At 52.7% G+C, this 12,828-nt stretch overlaps 1 long non-coding RNA gene across 1 annotated transcript; it reads right to left on the bottom strand.

Annotated features, from left to right (window-relative positions):
• Window positions 1–4,484: 4,484 nt before the first annotated feature.
• Window positions 4,485–9,363, bottom strand: LOC308057840. The gene is made up of 3 exons (XR_013925490.1): window positions 9,202–9,363; window positions 7,744–7,934; window positions 4,485–5,123 (listed from the first exon to the last, which is right to left on the bottom strand). It is a non-coding gene; the product is annotated as an uncharacterized lncRNA (long non-coding RNA).
• Window positions 9,364–12,828: the final 3,465 nt, after the last annotated feature.

Below are 12,828 nucleotides of genomic sequence, written 5' to 3' on the forward strand. Positions count from 1 at the left end.
CAACAGAGAGGTTCCCCCTCCAGCTGCCGACGACATCAGAGGTGCCCGGCACAAGCTTCTCCACCCTGACCATGCTGCCACTGGTCACTGCTGGTGTGCTGCCCTCTGTCCCGGGGCTGCTGATCACTGTTTGGCCTTCCCAGCTCCACACTGTCACCCACCAGCCCGCCCTGGCAACCTGGCAGGGGGTGCAGGGGCCCCTGGGGGACTCGGGGCAGGTCGTGCAGCTGCCACACGTGCTGCAGCTCCCCAGCGCTGTGCGGCTGCCCCCTCTGCCTGCTCCTTGTCCCCCTGCCTATGGCCAGGGACAGCAAGTGGTGATGGGGACACTTGTGCCCCACCAGCCAGTGGGGCTGGGACCATGGGACGTGGGCCAGGGGCAGCCCCTCTACCCTACAGGCTGCACATCCCTGCCCATGCTGGGCCCCTGCCACCCCAACACCCTGCGGCTCAGCACTGCGTGCAGGTCCCCCCTGTGCTCAGCACCCATCCTGGCAGCGCCCAGAAGCTGTTGGAGGCCTTTAACAACGACGTGGTGGCCAGTGAGGATGGCATCCCTGCTGCCACCCCCTGCCAGCCCGCCCTGGATATGCTCTCTGGCAGAAGCAGGACCAAGCACCAAGGTGAGGTCTGCAGGGTGGCAGAGCCCATAGGGGGTGACCTGCACCAAGGAAGGCTTGCATCACCCTGGGGGTGGCTTGGCTTCGTTTGCTTTTTCAGAAGTGGTGACCACCCTGGCAAGCCCAGAGAACCTCCTGGACCTGCCCGAGCTGGGGCCAGATGCCTTCAACAAGGCCTTTCCTGAGCTGGCAGAGGACAATCTGCAGTTTCAGGATGAGCATTCGGCCACCATGGACAGCAGTGACCCGCTCGCCTGGCTCGACAGCATCCTGGAGCTCTCTGAAGTTCTCAGCGGCTCCTGCTTGACCAACCTCCTCAACAAGCTCCCGGAGCTCTCAAAGTACGTGGCAAAGGGTGGCTGCTCTAAGGAGCAATCGCTGGCGGCAGGGCTGGGGGACAGCAAGGACACCAACCATGGTGTCCCTGATGTCCCTGTCTTGACCACCACCCTCAACAGGATCCCTGACCTCTTAGAGTGCATGATGGAGGGCGACTGTCCCAAGGACCAAGTGGTGGCCGCAATGCAGGAGGACACCAACCCCTCCTGGCAGAGGGTGGCAACATCCCCCTTGCTGGACGCCAAAGGCAAGCAGGGTGGGCTGGCAGCGGTCTTCCCCACCCGGCTGCCAGAGAGTCCAATGGAGCCCTCTCAGGAGGGTCCTATGGACACTTCAGAGGAGAGCCCCTTGAAGGGATGCCCAGAGGGTCCCCACAAGGGTCTCCCAGAGAGTCCTCAGCAGATCCTGCTGAAGAGACCCCTGGCCAGCCCCCCGACTGCATCATCCGCCCTGCATGGCCCAGCTGGTGGAGGAGGTGCTGCGGAGGCAGCCCCGGGTCATTTTGACCCGCTTGCCACCACCACCGGGCATCTCCTCCTGCCGGGTGGTGCCCAGATCAGGCAAGGCTGCTGGCAAACAGGCCAAGTGCCCCACATTGGCTGACACCCTCGGGATGCCAGAGACGTCCCCACAGGGCAGCATGCCACCCAAGAAGAGGAAGAAGATGGTGGTGTGCCCAGTGGCAAAAAGCTCCAAAACCCTCTGGGAGGGGAAGCCACACAGGGATGCCACGGCGGTGGGCTGTAGCGGGGAGCAGGGGGGCAGCAGCAAGCAGAGGGCATCCAATAGCGACTATGTGCCCACCAAGCGAGCCAGAACCCTGAGGAACACCAGGAGACAAGGTGCTCCACACTGCCCCAGTCACCGTTGATATATTGATAAAGAAGGTGTGGAGCTGGAGCACAGATCCCTCTGACGTGTGACCTGCACCCACCCACTGCAACCCCAGCCCTCTACCAGATCTGTCTTTCTTCATTCATGAAAGGCTTGATGTTCCTTGCACAGCGCCTCTGCCTGCGGTCATTCACGCAGCGGGAGATGAGGGTTAATGCAGCCCCTGCCACATGCAGAGATCGGACCCTCCACCTTCCCCTCTGTCGAGCTGACACCTCCACCAAGCTGACCCACTCTCTAGAGTATTTACAAATGAAGGGACTTCTCATCAAGGGAGGCAGCCTTGGCAGGGGTGAGAAACAAAGAGCAGGTAGTGAAAAGAGCACCGTTATCTAAGTTGCGCAGGAAGAAGACTTCCAATGAGGAAAGTTCTGGCTGCAAGAGAACACAAGCTGATCAGGTCTTGGGATCCACTGACATCAACAGAAAATGAGTTTAAAATAGGACAAAGATAATTGTGGTAGTGGGAGATAGTGACCTCTAACTGAAATAGTTCTGCCCCAAAGAGGCCAAAATCCCGCTTGGGGAGCAGGCGTAGTCCGTAAAACACTTCAGCAGTGCTACTGAGGATGCGTACGCATTTGCATTAGAAGCGAGAAACCAGTCACCAAATCTGCGTATGACACATGACTATGCAACGTGTGGCGCTCTGAGAAAGGCCCCGAACCCCTTCTCAGTGTTCCAATTGGACCAAAAAACTTTGCACGCACTTTTTAATCGCTGCCCCCAAAGCGATTTCCCCACAGGGTCAGTAAGCAAGGGGGTGGCGGAGTGGCTCTCTCAGACCCCCTGCCAGCCCTGCCCTGGGTGCCAGTGCCTCCGGCCCTGCCCCAGCAGACGTTGCTGTGCTGATGGAGGGGCTCCCTCCCTCTCCACTGCATTTGCAAAGGGAATTGGCTGGCTCACCCTTTGCTGCCCACGCAGCCAGCCCTCACCTTTAGCTGCTGTCATTCCCAGGGGTGCCGGCTCTCTCCCAGCACCCTCACACCTTCTCCCTGCAACACCGCGAGAGAAGCGTTCGCCAGGCACACGGGTGCCGTCACTGCCCTGCGCAGCTGGGCACCCCAGAGTGGCCCTGCCTGACTGCCTCCCTCACCAAGCACCTCCACCTCCACAGTCTCAAGCTCCATCCCTTTAGACGGAAAGGGGGTCACTTTACTGAGAAGTAACCGTCCCTCATGAGGAACAGTCTCTTCAGGAAGCAAAATACTTTAATAGCACTTAGAAACAAAGCCGGGGCATTTGGGGGGCCACCTCATCACTACTCCAAACAATGTGACCTTCGTGGAGAAAAACTGAAGAGCTAGACAGTTTCCAGAGGACAGCAAAACCTGATCTGCTGAGAGCTCAGGACAGTGCACCTCATGTTCTTCTTCACACCTGGTGCACATTTGACAAGCTGTGAGATGATGGTAGTTTACTTCCTTCAGAGAGGACAGCAAGACACTGTTGCCAAGTCAGCTTAGGTTTTTTGGTTTTTTTCTGGTTGACCAAGCAAAGAAACAGAGGCAGTTTCGAAGTGCGCAGAAGCACAGCTGCAGACATAATTCCTGCTGTCACGCAGGCAGCAGGAGTGAACTTCATCCCTTTGGGTCCTTTTGAGAACACCAAGCACCCAGATGGTGCTGAAGGATGTTTTTTTACATAGGGGACCCTCGGAGAGAATCAGACATGTCCAGTTTTATTCCCTGGGAAAATGCCCTGACACTGCCCTGCCCCTCAGGTGGCGTAGGACAATTAAACGTATTAGTAAGCATGGGATGATTCCTGGCCCATCATGATTCGAACAGCAGCCCACAAATCCCTCAACTAGTTTTGTTCTGCGTGTACTTATGACAGTTACATTGCTCTATGTTGTGGGGGAAAGCAGATCACACAGCTTGCCCCTTTGAGGTGCAGGGCTGCATTTCAAAGGACTACGACAAGCCCAGAAGAGCACAGCACAGTACGGCTTACGAATCAAGTCAATATTGCATCACAAACCATAATGCATGTGTCTGTCCGAGAAAACGGGGTTTATGTAGGCACGTGGGAAGTGGGTCTCCTGCTCAAAACCCAGCAAATCCTGTTTTGAAAAGTTCGTATACTGAAACGATAAGGCAACATACTTCTGGATTTGTCTCTAAATCCCCACGGAGATGTAATTCCCTCACTGCCATCTGAAATCGTACAGCTTGAGGCACTTTTCATGTAAAGCCAAGAAAGCTCAACTCAGAAGGCAAAGATCCTTAAGGGAATGGATCATCTGTAACTACAAGACACCTTCCCTCCCACTGAAACATAGCAACAGAGTTAAAAGCAGGTTTTAAATTCCAAGTGGAAACATTCAAAGTTTGAAAAGTACAGGACATTCTCTTCCTAGCACAAAATAATCAACTTTTTCCCACTTCTCTGCAAACCTTAACCCCAGTGCTTTGTATTTTTCTCGCTACAGCACAGAAAGCCAGTACCCACAGTTGCACAAGGACTTCCACTGCCAGTGTGCAAAGCGTTGAGGAGTCTGGGCTCAGTCTTGGCAGTACAGGAGTGATCCACCTCAAATGCACTGCACAGCCTGCATCTGGAGTATCACAGGTCAATAGCTAATCGCTGCTTTTCCTCCCAGTGACAATAAAAACAGCAAAAAATAAAATCTCCTTACTTCCACGGCTCTTCTTTACAGGCTAGAGGTTTATGGAAGTGATGACCCATTTCACCCAACATACAAGACACCTTTTGAACAATTTTCAGAGCTGTCCAAAACCCCCCAGATCTTATACAACAATCAGTCCAAAGAAAGTACAGAGGTCTCTGCGCTACTGGACACATGCAGGAACACTGGTGTTTACTGGACACCTTTGTAAAGGGAAAAGGCATTACACCAGCGTACCAGACCCTTGCCCAAAAGACTTTTCAAACCACCTGTTTGTTGACGCAGTCACTGCACTTCAACCCTTCCACCCATGACAACATCCTCTCAGGGGGCAGACTTGCCTGCTCTTGATCACAGAATCAGTCAGCAGAGTTCATATTGAACCAAGCTAAAAACCGGGCCCAATCTCTACGTTCATGCTTGGGATACATGGCTCCTATCACAGGGCACACACGGCGGTCCCACCTGAGTTATGTATCTGAAGTTGCATTTCCCATGGGTCAAATATTCCTCTTCAGATCTGCCTTGAAACTGAGGGCTCATGGTCAGCGAGAGAAGAGAGTTCCTTGCCTCCCGTGCAGTCAGGTCACGTTCCCCTGCTAAAAGCAGCCTACTCAGGCCTCCCATTTGTGTACAATCTGTTAAAAGAATAACACCAAGTCTGAAGGTTATTCATTTGCTTCCTTAAACATCCTACCACTTGCAGCATCCAGCCCGCAGAAGACGACTTCTGACATAGCAACTTCTCCAAGCAACCTGCTATAAAAGGCAGGTCAACAGAATCACCAACAGCCAGGTCTGTACCCTCGGAGAGAGACTTTCAAAGCGCTTTGGAGGATTGCACTGGATCTGTGTGCTTTAGACCCCGCTGCGTGGATTTACTATTTCACTGGCAAAGGTTTTATGTACCACATGTGAACATCTTCAAAACACCTACTGTGATGATCTCATGCATAAACAGACACAATGATTCTCTAATATCACACAGGAAGAACTCAATGGATGCTCCTACCAAGGCAGTGGCTCCCTTCTGTAGCCACTGAACAAGCAAAAGGATGGATCAGTATGACATTATCAAGCTCTGAAGCAAAATTTCTGTCTTCCTTTAGCTGTAATTTAGAGCTTCACTGAGTGCTGAAGAGTGTCAGCCTGACAGCTCTGAAGCGTGAAGCGCTTGATCCTCTGTGCCAGAACCACACCGGCACTGGCCACACAAGCTGCCTGCGTACTCACAGGGTCAGGGTCCGGGTCCGGGTCCGGGTCCGGGTCCGGGTCTTTACTGCCCTGCCACCGTAACATAGAAGTGAGGAAAGTAAAATGGAGATAGAAGTGTTCTTTCTCCACATAGTTGATGCTGGCAGCTTCTTGCCTCCAGCATTCCTGCACCTCAGGAGCTTGGGAAATGACAACAAATGTGAAACTTCCTGATTTTGCCTGACACACCACAGTGTAGCACTTCCATATGCCCACACCACACTTCTGGCTCCCAGCTGCTCTCCTGTGCTTCCCTGTAGCTACCTGGGAGGCACCTTTTCCATCTCCTCAGATCTGGCCAGCTGAAGAACACCCAACTCATGGCTCTAACATTCTTCCCCTTCCTCTCAACATCTTCCTGGTGGTCTCAGCTTTCTGCCCTCCAGATTAGGGGTCTATCGTAACAGGACAAGGATAGCACTGTTGGTTTTTTTTTTTTTTTTCTGTAAGGAAGCCAAATACTTAGAACTCTTTATTAAAATATAAAAATTAAGAGGAAGGGAAAAGCCAAAATGACAGCCAAGTGGAAGTTTCATTTGGTGCTCAAACTACCTGAATACTTATGCTGCAGCTGCAGCCGAGAGCTGGCCCTTAGATGGCTGATCAGGATAAAGCCCCAAATCCTGCCACTAAGGTTTCGAATTACAAAATAACATCATCTAAGGGAAGGCAAAATGGATAAACACAAACATTGCCGTATGTTTACAGGACCTTCACAGCACAATGGTTCTCTTATGGCACTGAGAACTTAGCAGTAGGAAGAATTACAAAGGTCAAGTGCTATTTATAAGCAATGTACCCTTAAATCAACACTAGTGACAGAAGAGCCAAGCACTTGACTTGCAGAACGGCAGATGATTCGTGACTTTCTCCACAGCTTCTACTACTGATGAAGCTTACAACCACCTCACCATTTGGGAACGACATCCGTTGCTAGTGTTGCTCTGGGTGGAAACTCAGCAGGTTGGCATGTTCATTCCTTCAGAGCCAGAAGGAATTTGTCATTACAGGAATTCTCATGCCACTGAACTGGCAGCAAGGTACACAAGCCTCTTAATCCCTTTTTATACTTTTACACTTGTGCCATAAAACCATTCTCCACTCTCCATCTCACCACCTCTCCAAGCAGAAAAGTCCCATCTGCCACACACTTGTCACAAACTACACAGGATAATGACACAGGTTTCAAATACATCAGAAAGTATCAAATCAGAAACCTTAAAACATAAAAGAAAATTAAAAAAAGGTGGCAGTGGGACATTATTTTCTACCTTGACTGTTAGGTTCACAAGCTGCTAGTAGTTAACATTAATGGCTCACTATTTCACGGTCATGATGGCAACAGTTCTGCAATGTGCGGATACCAGCGAGAGGATTTCTGCCTTGCACGAGTTCAGGTGCTCCACCTATACCTCTTCACAGATTTGAACTTTTTTTTATTATTTTTTTTAAAATGCTTATCAGGGTAGGATCTGCCTACCAAGACCAGATTTTAAGTGAAATTACATTATGCTCCTCTTGATTTAAATACAGCAAGATAGCTCCACTGCTACATTCAGCCACAAGAACGTAAACACCTCCAGCTTCATAGACACCCATACATTTTTGTTGTAAGGAACAAATGACTAAACATGGAACAACACTATGAGAAAGCAAAAGAATGCACACAATCAGCATTTCCCTATTTGGACCAAAAAAAGAAAACCTCTAACAGCAGATAAGTCTAAATTAAAAATCAGCCACATCCAGATCCCAAATGGGGGAGGGGTTATTGTATGCCACAGACCTGGACTTGACTGTTGAAGGAAATCACGCACTAAGGAAGATTTGAGTGGTTCTGCAGAAGTTTAACTAGAGCCTTGGCAACTTCACTTGGGACATGAAAGGTACGTGCGCTATAGTATCACCCACAATAAAGGAAACTAGCTCGTAGTTTGAGTTCAACACCACATCCGCAAACAAAATGAGGCTGCTACATTTGAGGAACACTGATGGAAACCTCACCTGCCATCCCAAAGTTATGCTACGGCATTTCTTCCCTTTCTGCCATTTTCCTCAGCCTTGGTACATCTTTTGCAGAATCTGAAGCAAGGGCTTCTTCCTGTTTCTAACAGTGAATGTCTGGGTATCACATGTTGGTTTCTTGTGCGGCGCTAATAAGACCCAACACTTGCCTTCATAAATGCATCCGTACACTAGGGAAGAAAAGGAAAATTACCAGTCTCGACATTGTACTGCCCACAGGGCAACAGAGCGCCCCACTCGTAAGCGGATTTAAGACAGTAAATAACCCTCAAATATCTTGATAAACAAGCACAGTTTAATCACGTCCTTTAAATAGACCACCGACACAATCTAACAAGAAGACACATTAAGGGAAGCAGAGCTGTAGTTAAAAAAGTGGGGCTTCTCTTTCCTCTCCTGAGGGTTTACCACCAAGAGCAGGCTCAAATTCTGAACCTGCAAACTGCTCCCCCACGCTTCTATGCTTACTCTGGGAAAGAAAGACAGCTGTTTGAATTCTTTTGCAGGTACAGTCTTTCTTTACTTTTGAGTTGGAATGAAATGAAAAGCTGCCATCAGTCCCACTCATGGCACAGAGACACACCTATGTTCCATGCACATGCCTGCACAGAAACGCACACGGAGGAAAACCACCCCTTGGGTCTCAAATACAGAAACAGCACTGAAAACCTTGACTTCTGAGAGTCCCTGCAGCGTTCTCCCAGGTCAATACACAGCACGTTTGTGGCAGGATCACCACTGCATGCGCGTCACTTGCTTTCATTTCCATCTTCATCTCTAACCTGGCACTTGCCACCTCCAGACTGCAGCATGCATAAAAGCAATTCTGTTTACTAGAAGCACAGCACCATGTGAACCTTCTGCATGAAGTCCGGTATTTAAAGAAATTGCTATAAAGAATAAAAATCTGCCGGCACCACAGACCCACATACACGCTGTGTTTTCTGAACAGGGACGATATATGAAACCTGCAAACTAAGGACTGCAACGCCTCGCTCCTTGCCCCTCTTCTTTTGCCTTCAGGCTGGCGCAGGAGCTCCTTTCACCAGAGCAGGCACACCACAGACACAGTCTCACCGACGGGAAGGGTGGGGAGGGGATAAGGGCAGAGGGAGAAAGGAAAGACCCACAGAAGCAGCTTTGCCGCCCACTGCCAAAGTCACAGCCTGCTCATCCTGTCCCCTCGCCCTGTCTGTGCTGGTCTGTGCCTCTGTCCCCCTTCCCGCCCCTCCGCTCCTCTCCCTGTCCCTCTCTCCTGCTGCTGACCCTGCATTCCCCCGGGCACCCCCCTGCCCCTCTGTCTCTGTCCCGCTCCAACCCTCTGCCTGCTCCTCCCCAGTGCCTGTCCTTTCTCCATCCCTGCCCAGCCCCTCCCGCTCCTCCTGCCCCTCTGGATGCCTCCTGTCCCTCACCGGCCACCCCTCTGCCTTGATCCACCTCTCCCTGTCGCTCGGTGCCTCTCTCCCCCTCGTCCCTGCCCCACGGGGGCTCCAGGGCCTGGGCCTGTGCTCAAGCAGCCCAGGGCAGTGGCTGTGGGGCCTGCAGGGCCAGGGCTGGGGGTTGGTGTCCCCACAGGGCCCAACTGCAGGGCAGGGGCACCCCGGGGCCTTCTGGGAGGTGTGCCCCGGGGCATGCTGGGAGCTGTAGGCCTGGGGCCATCCCACAGCCATGTTGTTCCCAGGGCATGCTGGGAGCTGTAGGCCCGGGGCTGCCCCATGGCCAGGTTGTTCCCAGGGCCTGCTGGGAGTTGTAGGCCCAGGGCCGCTGGCAGCCATGTTGTTCCCAGGGCATGCTGGGAGCTGTAGGCCCGGGGCTGCTGGCAGCCAGGTTGTTCCCAGGGCATGCTGGGAGTTGTAGGCCTGGGGCCATCCCACAGCCAGGTTATTCCCGGGGCATGCTGGGAGCTGTAGGCCCGGGGCCATCCCACAGCCAGGTTGTTCCCAGGGCATGCTGGGAGCTGTAGGCCCGGGGCCATCCCACAGCCAGGTTGTTCCCAGGGCATGCTGGGAGCTGTAGGCCCGGGGCTGTCCCATGGCCATGTTGTTCCCAGGGCATGCTGGGAGCTGTAGGCCCGGGGCTGCCCCATGGCCATGTTGTTCCCAGGGCATGCTGGGAGCTGTAGGCCCGGGGCTGCTGGCAGCCATGTTGTTCCCAGGGCATGCTGGGAGCTGCCGTTGCCCACCCTCAGCCTCCTGGCAGCCATTTTGGTCTGGGCAGGCACAGCCTGTGCTGGGGCTGTGTCCCAGCTGAGGGGGGCCTGTGGCCGGCCGTGGGGCAAGGGAGGCCCTTAGGCCAGCGCAGGGGTGTCTGCTGCCTGCTGGCTGCCTGGGGGTGCGGTGGGGAGGCTCCAACCCCCCGGTGTGCCAGGCCCCTGGGGCAGCTGGAGTCAGGCCCGGCCGGGGCAGCCCTGGGGGTGAGCCGAGAGCTAAGGAGGAAAAGAGGTGCCGGCATGTGCCCTGGGCACAGGCACCAGGCACCCCGACTCGCAGAGCCCCCTGCAGCCGCCCCGGCGTTCGTAGTTCCTGCAGGAATAGGGCTAGTGTGTTTTGCTGCTGGCTCCGGCGGGGCCCTGGCTACACCTGCCCTGCTGAGGGACTGGCAATATGCAGCTGCCTGGGAGAGTCACCAGCTGGAGTATGAGTGCTCAAGCCTTGTTTCCCTTGCTGGAAAACACTCCATTTTTAAATACAGCCTCTCAGCGGTGAGATCCAGGCAGTCAGGATTGCTTCCTGTAGGGAGCAGCCTGGTGACTCGAGGCTGCTGCCTTCAGCGGCGGAGCTGGACGCTTCTCCTCGCTGATGGGATGAAGCTATAAAGAATCACTAGGAGAGGCTGCAACTAAAGCAATGATTAACTCAACCTATTGAATAAGCTCAGTAAGAGGTGGCAAGCTTTCTGAGGCACCTGGGCTATACCAATAGACAAGGGAAGTGGGTTAACGGTGTGTTGCCATCAAAACCATATAGCACAGAGAAGAAATGAAGTTCTGTAACAACAAGTAGAGTGCAGGTGCCCCAGGAAGGTTCAGCTGAAGTTCACCAAGTTGTTGACCACTAACGATCTCTAAAGACCCCAAGAAAGGCCCCCAGGATCAAAGTGACATACCCAAGTGCCTTATGCATATGTAAATAATTTTGAGGAAGTAGGTAGTACAAAGTACATCTTCCCATCTGAACATGCTCAGAAAAGACCCTGAGGGGCTGGATATCGAAGAGTGGAGCGTGTTGATGGGTCGTAGTTTGGGTTTTTTCCTTCCCACACAAAATTCCATTTTGTTTTGTGGGTAAGCAAAACTGCATATTGCAATGTCTTTCCTTGACTGGTAGTTTTTTCATAACAGGTGGGATCTCCAGGTTTAAACCCTGGTGCCTGAAAACCCCAACAAGGACACATGCTTGGAATAAGGGTTCACAAGTCTGGGGTATGCCATGCTCCATTGTTCTATTCCACGATTCACAACAAATGGTTCACAAACAATTCCTGAGGGGAGTGTTTTGATGGGGTGGGGGATTTATTCCCATGTTTCAACTCTATTATCTAGATTGGACAAAACTGTTTAAGGCACCAAGGCCATACCCCATTTGTTAGCCATTTGAATATGCCAACCTGGGGATAACATGCCTTTCTATTCGTGGTGTATGGATTCACCGTGGGGTCTCAATACATAGCGGATCCCCCCTTTGCAAGGGGCACAGATCCCCTGCCCAGCAGGCAGCTCATTGAGGAGCCCGGCAGGACCTTCTTTGCCAAGCTGCTTTCCAGCAAGGTGGCCCCCGCCTGTGCTGGGGCCTGGGCTTGTTCATCCCCAGGGGCCAGAATCGGCACTTGTTGGACCTGATGAGGTTCATGCTGGCCCCTTTCTCTAGCCCAGCCTGGTCCCCCCATTCTAGCACACCCACTGTGGTACCAGACACCCCCATGTCCCATTTTGTGGGTGCCAGCAGTGCCCACATCCCTACTGGGTTCAGGCACTGAGGGTGACACAGCCCCAGAAGCGGGATGGATGGATGAGCCCCAGCACCAGGATAGAGGAAAGATTTAACATTTCAGATGGGGGTGCACCCCAGAGGGTTCCCAGCCCTGCACCCCGCAAGCTGCTCACTGGCAGGGCAACCCACTGCTCTTGTGGGAGCAGCGCTGCCACCACGGGGGCTTGCAGAAACAGACACAGTGGTGCCGGCAGTCGCATCTCCACCAAGCCTTTGGGCAGCTGCACAGCTGGGAGCAGCCCTCCTGCAGGCACAATCCTGCCCAGCACGGTCCTGAGGCTGCCTGCCCACGTGCCCTGCCCATGGGGACATGGTGCTGGGACCTGGGGTCTGCTGGGGCAAATACCCAGCAATTTGGTATTCCCCATTCCCCTGCGGGCCAAGCCATCGTTGAATGCATGAATGATACTCTTAAATGCCTGCTTGAAAAACAGAAAAGGGGAATGACCCAGAGGCACGTTCAGAGAAAGCATGCTATATTTTGAACTTTTTGAAAATCTCTGTCAACCATGCGGTGCCTTCCATTGTACGATATTTTGTGTCAACTGGTGACAAGCAGCAAAAGCACCAAGGTGTCTTAGTACGTGGGAAAGACCCTCATACCAGGCATTGGCAGGACCACATGGATTGTTAACTTGCGGGAGAGGTGATGCTTGTGTTTCTACAGATGAAGGTCCGCGATGGATACCTGCTCGCTGTGTGCGGCCTGAGCTTAGCGTGCCGGACCGTGGGAGCGCTGCTGCCGCCAGTCAACCCAACAACTGATGTGTGGGTCTCCTTAGCACAGCAACTGAACACATCCTGGCTTGGTGTGCCCTTCCTGACTTGCAAACGTTGTTGCAAACAAGTGAATGTATGTGGGGAATGAAGAATCTTGCTGAAAGCCTTGATATCGGGGATAAGTGATTACCTCTGTATAATGTTAATCCAAAAGAAGCTGATATTGTTTGCACTTTGAGCGTCGATAGTTGCCTTTAGGTAGATGCTAATGTAGTAGGAGGCTATGATGGGACCATGACACCCACATAAATCAACACGTGAACATGTTGATAAGCATAATGCGCTTAAACGCAAT

The sequence above is a fragment of the Falco punctatus genome (genome assembly GCF_963210335.1).
Source record: "Falco punctatus genome assembly, contig: scaffold_46, whole genome shotgun sequence".
Classification (NCBI taxonomy): Eukaryota; Metazoa; Chordata; class Aves; order Falconiformes; family Falconidae; genus Falco; species Falco punctatus.